The 10033-nt window shown below is 36.6% G+C and overlaps 1 pseudogene; it reads left to right on the top strand.

Moving 5' to 3' along the window:
* Positions 1-9660: 9660 nt before the first annotated feature.
* Positions 9661-9790, top strand: LOC123952325 (annotated as a pseudogene).
* Positions 9791-10033: the final 243 nt, after the last annotated feature.

Raw genomic sequence — 10033 nt, 5'->3', positions numbered from 1 at the left:
ACTTCCTGCCCTACTCTTGTCTCTCTAGGTTTAGAATGTAAGCTGGAAGGAAAGCTCAAGGATTAGAACATTTTATCTTTTCAACCTTTCTAGCTCTCATTCCAAATTCTGCCATACACTCATACAGCCAATAGTGGCTGAAGTTCATATATTAATGCATTTTAAACTGGAGAGACACAAAGTGATGTATGTACATCCAAATACAAATTATTATAAGAATCTACTGGTAGGACTTGTGGTTTTCCACTTAAAGAACATGTTTCCTAGGGGCGCCTGGGTGGCTCAGTGGGTTAAGCCTCTGACTTCAGCTCAGGTCATGGTCTGAGTCCTGGGATGGAGCCCCACATCAGGCTCTCTGCTCAGCAGGAAGCCTGCTTCCTCCTCTCTCTGCCTGCCTCTCTGCCTGCTTGTGATCTCTGTCAAATAAACAAAATCTTTGAAAAAAAAATGTTTCCTAATATGTGTAACAAATATTTTTATATATCTTTTTTATTTTTGTACATTACAACTGATTTCCTAATCTAGTTTTTTCAAACGTTTTAAAAACAGACATCAGTATTTCTACTCATTGCTCAACTTTTTTGAGCAATAGTCTCACTTCGTTAAATTCTTTTAAAGTTCAGTGAGCAAAATTTCTGTTTGACTTCTCTATGTTTTCTTCTAAGAATATGGTCTTGAAAATAGAGTTACATATACTTATGCCTATAAAATATATTAAGAGACATTTTGGTAAGTTCAAAAATTTAAATGGGAGGATAAAAAGAAGGCAAATCTGTTCTCCCAGCTCCACTCTCAACCATAACATACCATTCATATAGCTCTCACCAAGCCTCCTAAGGTTTATTGATTCTGCCTACTGGTCTACCTGTCCATAAGGGATAGAGAATTGGGGAATGGCTGTTAAAGAGAGATGGAAACAAAGCTAAAACATAAAAAGAGATAAATGAGGGAAGTTTGGGTGCTAAGCTAGTGAGTTCTTGCATGTTTGATACAAACTAAAAAGTAATGGACACCACATAATGCACACCAAAGAACAGGAGAATCTTCAAGGTTCCCTATCCATCAATAGCCTTCCCCTGTTCTCCCAACTTAAACACCCACCCAAATTCTTTATGTAAATTTTCCTATTAAAAAAAATCAAATCAGTAACTATGAATAAGATGTAACCCAGACTATTTGTTTTTCTGAGTAGGCTAATAGATCTGAGCACATTTAACAGTGATTATAGATTTGGTGAAAGAAATGGTGTATTACTAATAATTTACAGTGTCTCCAGTGTACACTCAAAATAATAGTAATAATAGCTAACATCCATGGTATACTTTTTGATGTCATACACTTTCATGTATTTTCAACACTTTACATGTATGAAATCAACTTAATAGTCACAACAATCTTATTAGCATCCCTGTTTCAGAGACACTAAAAATTAAATAACTTTCCCAAGGTCTCCCAGCTCATAAGTGGTAGCCTCAAGGTCACACACATGCAAGAGAAATTTTCACTAACTTGAGAGCTTACTGAAAACAGATAATTGTGCAAATAAAAAATAAATAATATACTTCATCAAATTTTGGAAATGGTTCATTTGTATTTAATTAATTCTGTTGTAACTTCTGAAGGGAGAAGGTTAGATTAATCAAACGAAAAAAATTTAACCACACAGTAAATAAATAGTCATAGTTACAGAGCAACCACTTTGTGCCAAGAATTACTCTACGGAGTAAATGTTTTTATTATTTCTTGAAACCCAGAAAATATACTAGTTGACTATTCCTATGATCTAGCAAAAATGCAAAAAATATATCTGTGTGTGTTATATATAACATTGAAGCTTTATTGTATCTCCTAATACTGAAAATATTTATTGGGAATGTACATTAATCTTCAGTTGCCCCCTTGCCAGCAGTATATTAAAATTACAGCCTTTCATGACTTTATACTGAGAATTTAAACTGCACGTGTTATTTAGCTCCAGTTTTGCCACCACCTCAGATGTTGTGTTTGTAAACTTACACCTCCTGGTTCATTTTATAGGATACAGTTATGTGGATAGCTCCACATGGTTGTGACACAGTAATATATTTTCGCATGGTAGTTTGATTTAAGGCTATTGATATGTTTGTTCAAAAGACTGAAGACTGAGCATTTGCTGGACATTTAAAGTAGCTGCCATAAAATCAAACTGCAAACAGTACAATGGTTTACATGCCCATCATAAATGCTCTGCCTTACTGTTATTTTGAAGACCTAAAATAACTTGCAAAAAATAAAATTGGAGTTCAAACACTTGAATAGAAAGACTGGAATGAAGGTTTAGTTTTAAAATTTTTTAAATAAAGTTTTTGGAAATATTTTAAAACATTAGGAAAATAATAATGCAAATACAGAGGACCAAACCGAACTTCACAAAATGCTACAGGAGTGTTACAGACATTACCCACCCCCCTCTAAAAATTTCATCTGGATGTTAAATAATTTGGAGAGATGCAATTTCTTTATACATTTTTTCTGTAACTCCTCTTGATAATTTTATGTGCTAATTAATTGCCTTATGAATCTCCAAGAAGGGAATATGACATCCAGCATTTCATAAAATGCTTGACTATAAAACTACTTTTTCAAAGCATATTGGAAAACCCAAGTTACACAGAAATCATTTGGGGATTTTTGATTCAGAAACAAAAGACTCTTGCAACAGTTATATTTGTTGGCCTCTATTGGAAAGATGCCCCTGAGTCCAGGCAATCCCCCTACAGAAGATTTCACTTGGAGCACCTGGATAGTTCATTCTGTTAAGCATCTGACTCTTAGTTTTGGCTCAGGTCATGATCTCACCACTGTGAGATCAAACCCTGCCTTGGGCTCTGGGCTGAGCTGAGCATGGAGCCTGCTTAGATTTCTCTCTTTTTTTGTTCCTCTGCCCCTCCTTCCTGCTCATGTCCGCACTCTCTCTCTCTCAAATAAATAAATAAACAAAATGTTTAAAAAAGATTTCCCCTGACTCAGCTCCCCTGAGGTAGAAGCAGTGTCATCCATCATTGACTCCCCAATCTACCACATTGCTTGATACATTTTAAGGACTCAATGAATATTTGCTAAACATTTCTATTCCATATACTGTCATTACACTGCTCTCTCATTATCCTTTCCCCTTTTTTCTCTCATTTAGCTCCCTGAAGTTGATCCATTAATTGGTCATTTAAGTCTGGGCCTTTCGAGTTCCTGATTCAGTGTTTCCAGAGCCCAGAAATGATTAAGGGACAAATGTAGCTTCTCCGTACCACAATCTTCTTGATAGACAACCTGGGTGCCAAGAGCCAGAGTTATGTGTGTATAAGGACCTCAGTTATACCCACCCAGGGCCCCCAAATTGGCATGGCCCAGATATTTCTCTTCCTTGAAATTTTTTCTCTTTCTTTTATATGATATTTCAAGTATACAGGAAAACAAAGAGAATATTTTTAAATGTATGCAATTCATGACTTAATGAAATGTTAACATTGTACCATATTATTAAAACATTACAGAAATACCTGAAGCCTGTTTGTAGCCATCTTAATCCATTCCTATTCTTCCATTCCAAAAGGTAACCACTATCCTAACAAAATCAGTGTAAATACACAATATAATATCTTTACTACATACTAGGCAAACATAGCAACCCCAATATTCTGTGTGCATCTTTAATATGCATAATGATACCACTTACTGGTACCATTTTTCAACTTGCTTTTCTCATTCAACATTATCCTTTCACTATTTATCCATGTAACACATGTAAATCTTGTTCATTCATAATACAGAATTCCACTGTATGCATATGCCTTAATCTTTTTTTTACTCCTTCTCCTTTCTTTTTTTTTAAAGTAGGCTCCACACACAACACGGAGTCCAATGTAGTACTTGAACTCACAACCCTGAGATCAAGAGATGAGCTAAGATAAGGAGTCAGACATTTAACCAACTGAGCCACCCAGACGCCCCCTCTCCCACTGAACCACGCTGGCACCACTTACCCATTCTCCTTTTGACAAGCATTGGGTATTGCATTTTCTAAGAAAGTTGTAGTGCCCCACCTAGATCCCTTTCCCTGGGCAGTGTATCTACCTCCAGCTGCTTTAAGTATTGGCTGCTGATGGCTCACAAGCTACCCCTCTATCCAGAAATCTCTCTTGGCTAAGAGAAGCTACCTTACACTGGAGGTGATATTCATATCCCAGGTATGACAGGCATGGAATACAAAATGAACCCATTACCTCAAGGGAGAAATTGTTCAATGTAATTTACATCGCAGAGCCTTTCATGAATCTAACCATGAAGACTTCTTCACCTGAGACCATATCGTCCCCTAAAATTTCTCCACCCTGCCTCTGCTTCCCTCACTCCCTTACAGGTTTCTCCTGAAGAGCATGCTCATAATAAACCGGATATACCTTCATCACTGTCTCAGACTCTGCTCCTGAAGAACCTGACCTCTGACAGAATCACTATCATAAACACTATTATAAAACATGGAAAACATCCTCAAGGGTCTCCATAAGCAAGTTTGCTAGAGGGTTGCCTGGGTATATACCAAAACTGCTGCCCTGTAGGATAAGCCATCTTCAACCTAATTAGATGTTGCCAAATTGCTTTAGAAAGTAGTATAAATTTACACAACTATTCTCATTTCTCCACAGTAACTCTAGCACTTGCTGTGGTCAGGCATTTTAAATTTTGCAATCCAGTTGGGAGTAAAATGAGTCACTTAAAAAAAAAAAAGATTTTATTTATTTAAGAGAGAGAGGAAGAGGGGCGCCTGGGTGGCTGAGTGGGTTAAAGCCTCTGCCTTCGGCTCAGGTCGTATCTCAGGGTCCTGGGATCAAGCCCCGCATCGGGTTCTCTGCTCTGCGGGGAGCCTGCTTCCCCCTCTCTCTCTGCCTGCCTCTCTGCCTACTTGTGATCTCCGTCTGTCAAATAAATAAATAAAATCTTTAAAAAAAGAGAGAGAGAGAGAGAGAAGGAGAGAGAGCGATGGAAGAGGAGCAGAGAGAGAGCGATAAGCAGACTCCACACTGAGCAAGGAGCTGGATGTGGAGCTCGATCTCAGTACCTCAAGATCATGACCTGAGCCAAAACCAAGAATCGGAAGCCCAAACCAACTGAGTCACCCAGGTGCCCCCTGAATTATTTCTTTTAATTTTGTTATTTAATAAATATTTTTATAACATTTACCATGAGCCTTATAAATGTTGGAAGCACTTTACTAACATAATTCATTTAATCCTCGTAAGAAACCTATGAAGAAGATACTTCTATGATTATTCCCATTTTACATATGAAGAAACTGAGTCACAGGGGTCACAGAGGGTAAGAAACTTGCTCAAATTTGCACAGATAGAAAGTGGCAGAATCTGTATTTGAACCAAGGCAATCTATCTAAAAAAAAATCCATGTGTTTAACCACTATCCAATGCCATTTATTAACTATATCCTTTAGTAGTTCTTATAATATTGATCTCTGCTTAGTAAGTCTCTTGAATTTTTATTTTCTTGGAAATGTCTGAGGTTTGTTTTTTTTAATGAATAAATAAAATTAAAAATAAAATCCTATATAACAATTGTGGTCTGCCGAATAATGCCCGCTCCCCCAAGGTATCCAAATCCTAATTCCTAAAACCTGTGAATATTAACTTATAGAGCAAAAAGGACTTGGCTGTTTTAAATTAAGATTCCTAAAATGGGAAGAATATCCTGGATTATCCAATTAGGCCCTGAATGTAAACACTAGTGTCCTTATAAAAGGAAGACAGAAACAGATTTGACTACAGAAGTAGATGTGACAACAGAAGCAAAAGCCTGTAATGGAATGAGGAAGGATTCATGAGCCATGGAATATGGGTGGCCCCCAGAAGCTAAAAAGTCAAGGAAATGAACTCTCCTCCAAAGTCTTCCGAAAAAACAGCCCTACCAACCTTTGATTTTAGCCTTGTACAACTCATTTTTTAACTCCAGAACTGTAAGAGAATGAATTTGTGCTATTATAAGTCACTAAGTTTGTGTGAATTTTGTACATTGGTAATACAAAAATAATCCAATAATCCATCTGTAAAACTCAAGAACAGAAAAAACAATGATTTATTCTCATGGATTGGATATGTGGGTCAGCTATTTCCTCCTTATTGCTTGGGATGGCAGTGTTCTTCATGTCTCTCTCTCTCATCCTTCTGGGTCCAGTGGGGTGGCCCAGGCATATTTTTTCCCAAGGTGATGATACCACCACAGAAGAAATTCACAACTGAGGCCTGCATTGGAAACTGGCATGTTGTCATTTTCACTTCATTCTATTGGCTACAGCAAGTAACATGACTCAGCCCAAAATCAAACAGTAGACAACTACACACCACGCCCTTTCACCTCAACATTTAAAAATGCATTCCAGGGGTGCCTGGGTGGCTCAAGTTAAGCATCTGACTGATTTCGTCTCAGGTCATGATCCCAGGGTCATGAGATCTATCCCTGCTTGGATGCTCAGCATGGAGTCTCTCTCTCCTGCTCTTTGCCCCTCCCCCCACTTCCATGTATGCTCTTTCTCGCTCTAAAAAAGAAAGAAAAATTTTTTAAAAGATGCATTCCATCTTTTAAAAGTTTCCTGAATCTAGTTTCTAAGTCTAATTACTTTCAGTCTAATTTGTCATTTCTTTTAAGTTTTCTTTCATTTCTGTCAGATAGCTTTCAAGATTTTTTGTTTGTTTTAAAGGAGCTTAGATTTGAATTTGTTTCTATTTATCTCACTCAGATGGTGGTATATTCTGTCAAATTGAGCGTTCCTATCTTGCTTCAGGCCTAGAAAATTTACAACCACACAACCTCTTTCTTATTATTCCAATTTTATGTTTCTGGAATTCCTATGCTGAATCTTCTAATCTATCTTCCATCTCTCCTCATAATTTTTCTTACATCTCTTTACATTTCTGTGCTATATTCTAATTTATTTTTTCCAGAATAGCTTCACTTCACTAATCCTCTCTTTGGCTAGGCCTATTCTGCTATTTATTTAACATTTGTTGAGTTTTCATTTCACTTACTATTTATGCTTTATAACTATGCATTTTCTTTTTCCATACAACTTTGTTTATTTTTTATTATGATTTTTATTCTTTATCACTTTAAGATTTTTTATTGGGCTACTATATTTCAGATCATTCTATAATCTTCAGTTCTTGATGTGTGAACTCTCCTGGTTATTGCAGTTTTTCTGTCTCCCTCATGGAATTCTGTTTTCCTCTTTCTTTCTTTCTTTCTTTCTCTTTCATTCATGCATTCATTCATTCATTCCCATGTGTTCTGTCTTGTGAGATGATCCTTTCAGAACTGTTCCACTCCTGTTTCTTCCAGAGACCTGAGAGGTTCATGAGTTCTATTACCAATATTGTTTAATTTCTTATTTGGGGATTCCTGCACCCCAGAAGTGGTATAAATTCAGGACTCACACCTGTTGGTGTTAGGTTAGGCTTCTAATCCCTTGCAGATATCTTTATTCAACCCTCCCAGGCCTGCCCCAGAGGATAGAATCTTGGTAGTCCCACTTAATACTAGAGGCAGCCCTTTAAGACTCATGATGATGCAGGAGACTGCCAGTGTCTGTCTCACATGAGTCTAGGGCTTCATCTCCTGACTCTGAACTAGTCTTGAGACCCAACTCTCAAATCTCTGTCTTGTTGTAAAACTCCTGTGAGCCTCCATGGCTTCATCTTCTTACAAATCTGACTTTGTATTCCTTCTCCATTTCTGTTACCAGGGATTTTTCAATTCTTTCCTTAAAGTCTGGTTATTTACTTTTAAAAATGAACATATTTTCCAGTATTTCCATAACTAGGAGCAAGAGGAAAAGACTTCCACTGCCATCTCCTCGATTCTCTATTGTATATTTGCATCTGGTGATCCTATTTACTCTCCCAATCCCTTTCAGCACTGGGACTCTACTAAATCCAGCGGATACCTATAGGACCTATTGTCTCCTCACCTTCCTTTCCCAGATTGAATCCTCCACTCACAAGCACCACTATGCAGAAGTCTTCCAGAACCAATCAACCACCATCCATTTGGTTAGATTTCCTGGTTGTAGCAGTTCCACCATATCTGAACTTCTATTATTCTAAATCTAAATTTCTATTATTCTAAAATCAAGCCAGAGGTTTTGACAGTGCTTGGATGCTAAACAGACTACCCTTCCTCAAGATCCATCTCTATATCCAGGTTACTTTCTTCTATCTATTCCCCAACCACGAGCTGCACCCTTTTGAGTAAAATCACTGTCTGGATATGGAGTAAGCCTCAACAGTTTACCCTTGCGCTCATCAAAATCCTGCATAACACAGTAAAATCTTATTTCAACAAACATCTAGTATCTAGATCCCCTGATTAAAGAATTTCCAGTACCAAACCATTGCTACAGCTCTATGTTGAGATAGAAAAAGAGGCTTATGTTGAGAAAGGAAGTTTATATCAGGGCTTTATTCCAATAATAAATTCCTAGTTATGTGCTGACGTTATATACATTCACCCTAATCTCCGACTGTACAATGATTATTGACATTCAGAAAAATCAATATCAGACACTGGAAATTCACAGTGGCCAAAGATTAATACACTTTTGATACTTCCCATGACAGTAAAGGTCATGAATACATTTTAAAAGATTTTCAGTAAGAACTAAAAGTGAAATAGTTAATCCTAAATTTAAAAAGTAATTAAACAGAACAGCATACTACCAGAATTTCCCATCAATTGAGGTATTTCCATACAGTATTTCTATTAAGGTACAGTATTATTTAATGAAAGTTTTCAGTTTCCTAAGAGTGTTTCCTATAGATGTTTCAAAATTAGATTATAGATTTAATTCACCTTGTGAAAACTTGCAGAAAATACTGTCTTTTAACATAGTAAAAAAAAATCAATAATGTCATTTGAAGTTGACTTTTTAAGAATATTCTGACCTACGTCGTGACAAATACTGTTGAAAATCTTTGGGACTTGTAAAGAAAAAAATAGAACAGAAGTAAATAAGTAAATCCTAATAATATTCTTCTTGAATGTTACAATTTTTGAAAAAGAAAACTTACCTACAGTATAGTTAACATGCATGAATAACCTATCCCTTAGCTTTTTCACCTAGAACTCCTTAGAAACTTTTGCTTATAGGGAGGGCACGTATTGCATGGAGCACTGGGTGTGGTGCAAAAACAATGAATACTGTTTCGCTGAAAAGAAATTTTTAAAAAAGTGGAAAGAAAAAAAAAGAAACTTTTGCTTATTCATGTGTGCTACAAGTGATTTCAGGTGTCTCCCTCCCGGGAATTTTTTTTTTTTTTTTTTGAAGAAAACTCCCCAAATAACTTTCTAACATGAAGCCCCTTGTGTATGCTGTGCCATGTTTTCTATTTGACTATTTTTAAAAAGTTATCCCACGAAATGTTTAGCAACATTTTCTGGGGAAAATTATTTCATAATTAGAACTAAAAGATTTCCAGTAATAAATATAAATGCTTCTATATTTTTACAGCTGATCTATGTAATAATTAATTCTGTATACAGCTTAAGGTAGCTGAAGATATGATTTCGATGCATGGTGTAACAAAGCCATGAAATAGGCTCTGTGTTAAAAATAGAGGCCTGAGCTTTGCGCAGTGGCAGTATCGTAGCCAATGAGGTTTATCCGAGGCGCGATTATTGCTAATTGAAAAATAGAGGCCTGTGTTACTCTTAAATATATAGGAAAGAGAATATTCTCATAATATTAATTAATCAATATTAATTAATGCAGCATCCATTATTTTATTCCTAATTTCATTAAAATTCAGCTGCCTAACTATTTTTTTTTAGATTTTATTTATTTGACAGATAGAGATCACAGGTAGGCAGAGAGAGAGAGTGAGAAGAGGAAGCAGGCTCCCTGTTGAGCAGAGAGCTCCATGCGGGGCTCAATCCCAGAACCCTGGGATCATGACCCGAGCCAAAGGCAGAGGCTTTAACCCACTGAGCCACCCAG

The sequence above is a fragment of the Meles meles genome, chromosome 10 (assembly GCF_922984935.1).
Source record: "Meles meles chromosome 10, mMelMel3.1 paternal haplotype, whole genome shotgun sequence".
Lineage (NCBI taxonomy): Eukaryota > Metazoa > Chordata > Mammalia > Carnivora > Mustelidae > Meles > Meles meles.
The sequence above is the reverse complement of the archived record's forward strand: the minus strand, read 5'-3'. Positions and strand labels throughout refer to the sequence as shown.